Genomic DNA, 2817 nt, shown 5'->3' with positions numbered 1-2817 from the left:
CAGCCAACTGCAAAGACATGTTCACAGGTTTTGGATCAGGTAGTCCAAGTTTCTTGTAAACTAACAAGGGCATCAGATTGATGCTAGCTCCCAAGTCACACAAACACTTGTCGAACGATAGATTTCAAATAGTGCAAGGAATAGTGAAGCTTTTAGGATCTTTAAGCTTTGGAGGTAACTTCTGTTGCAGCACAGCACTGCATTCCTCCGTAAGAGCAACGGTCTCTAAGTCATCGAGCTTCACTTTCCGAGAGAGAATACCTTTCATAAACTTCGCATAGCTAGGCATCTGTTCAAGAGCTTCAGCGAAAGGTATATTGATATGAAGTTTCTTGAACACCTCCAGAAACTTAGCAAATTGCTTATCCAACTTCTGCTTCTGTAGCCTCTAAGGAAAAGGAGGTGGAGGAGACATGTTTTTCCCCTGTATTACCCTCAGAAGGAATGTGCTCCACAGTTTTCTTCCTTGATTCCACCTCAGCATCCTTCTGCAATACTTTTTCAGCTACAATCTCATATTTTAGATTTGGTAAAGGTGCGGATGCACTTGCATTCTGGACAGAGTTTTCAGACTCTTCGTCTTGCTGAATTTGGGGGATTGCGACCTTTTTGGATCTCAAGGTGATGGCATTCACCTGTTCATTAACTTCCCTCTTGCCTGGATTGGCTTCTGTATTACTAGAAAGCATTCCCAGTAGTCGATTCAATAAGGCGTTAGTAATTTTCCTTATCTGGTTCTCCAGAGTCTTGATAGAAACAGTCTGGCTTTGGCATATAAGAGCCCGGTTTTTGCACATAAGCCACAACTCCTCCAATTCAGATTTTTCATTCGAAGATAGACCTGCACCTCCATGAGTTTGTTGTTGAAGTTGGAGTTGTTGTCTTGGTGCATATTACGGTTGTTGAAAACCAGGAGGATTGAATTGTTTGTTTCTAAACTGTTGGAACAGATGTTGCATCGCATTCTAATTGTTGCTCCAGCTGAAGTTAGGATGATTCCAGTTGTCAGTATGATAAGTGTCTGGAACTGGTTGTTGCGATCTCTGAAAGTTTCTCACAAACTGAACTGATTCACTGGATATAGCGCATTGCTCTATTGCATGCGAACCTGCACACAGCTCACAAACTCTGGTTACCTGATTAACACCATAGTTAGCCAGAGAATCGATCTTCATAGATAACGCCCATAGTTGAACTGTGATAGCCGTAGCTGTATCCACTTCAAGAACTCCTGCTACCTTGCCCTGTGGCAATCCCTGGGTTGGATACTGATATTCATTAGTAGCCATTAGTTTAATTAGATCATAAGCTTCCTCGTAGCTCTTTGCCCATAATGCCCCACTTGATACTGCGTCGAGCATGGGTCTTCACTGTGCTCCCAAACCGTTATAGAAGCAATTGATGATTATCCAATCAGGCATTCCATGATGAGGACATGTCCTAAGAATCTCCTTGTATCGCTCCCAAGCTTCACATAGAGATTCTCCCAATTGCTGTGCAAATTGAGTAAGAGCATTCCTCATTGCAGCTGTCTTCGCCATAGGGAAGAATTTAGTAAGAAATTTCTGAGCGAGATCCTCCCAAGTAGTGATAGAACCAGTTGGTAGAGAGTGTAACCAGCTCTTAGCCTTGTCCCTCAGAGAGAATGGAAACAGTCTCAGTTTCACAGCATCTTCAGAAACATTATTGAACTTGAAGGTGTCGCAGATCTTGATGAAATCCCTAATGTGCATATTGGGATCTTCCGTTGGAGCACCCCCAAACTGGACTGAATTTTGCACCATCTAAATTATGCCAGGCTTGATCTCAAATGTATTAGCTGCGATAGCTGGCCTGACAATGCTAGATTTAATGTCATTGATATTCTGTTGAGAATAATCCATCAAAGCTTTCGGATTTGCTACTGGTTCTCCCATTGCAATGATAACTAGAGTACCTGAAACACACGACTAAAGTAAACCTTATAAGTAAGAGAGTCCGAGTTAGTGAACTTTAACGACCATTAATGTCAAGCAGATAAACTAAAAATTAACACCGAGTCCCCGGCACCGGCGCCAAAAACTTGTTAGGGGGAAAACACGCGCTAAAATTACACGCAAGTATACGCGTTCGCAAGTAGTATATGATATTAATTAGATTCGTTCCCACGGAGACTCTTTTTAGTTAACTTAAGAATATTCACCTATGCAACAATGGTATGGCTATCGCTCAATGTTAAGACAATAACAAGTTGAGTTATTTATAACTAAAATTTAACTAATATGCAATTAACTAAGAATAAAAGTGATTGAATTAACTATATGAGATAAACATGGGATTCTAACTTCATTACTACTTCATTCAAATTTATTGTTCTTAACCTTAGCATGCAATGGTGATGACAACTAATCAAATAACACGAAACTTATAAATGCCAACTTTCGTTGTACGAATACCCTACTACCAGATATCCACAAAAGAGATAGGTACTGAATAGACACCAATTATGTTGAGACCCTATATGTGTATAGAATTTGACAACATAAATGTTTAATGAACAGGTTATCTATCGTGATTACATAGGGCAAGTAAGATGGTTAAAATTACCTACGAATCATGCATAATAAATACATGAACCTATGCTAGCATGGCAAGTTCTAAATCTCTATATTCACTTTCACTTTAATAAAGATTAACACGATATCTTATATATTAGCTACCCACATAAGATGAATAAACACAACCAATACTATGATATCAATCAATCATCACATACCAAGATATTAAAACAAATTAAATATATAAATCAATAAGTAAATCCGTTAGAACCCCACGACA

At 39.2% G+C, this 2817-nt stretch overlaps 1 non-coding gene across 1 annotated transcript; it reads left to right on the top strand.

The window, feature by feature from the left end:
* The first annotated feature begins 1419 nt into the window (after positions 1-1419).
* On the top strand, positions 1420-1526 carry LOC141688565 (small nucleolar RNA R71). Its single transcript, XR_012561999.1, has one exon. It is a non-coding gene; the product is annotated as a small nucleolar RNA R71 (small nucleolar RNA).
* Positions 1527-2817: the final 1291 nt, after the last annotated feature.

The sequence above is a fragment of the Apium graveolens genome, chromosome 9 (assembly GCF_009905375.1).
Source record: "Apium graveolens cultivar Ventura chromosome 9, ASM990537v1, whole genome shotgun sequence".
Lineage (NCBI taxonomy): Eukaryota > Viridiplantae > Streptophyta > Magnoliopsida > Apiales > Apiaceae > Apium > Apium graveolens.
This window is presented reverse-complemented; position numbering and strand designations above follow the sequence as displayed.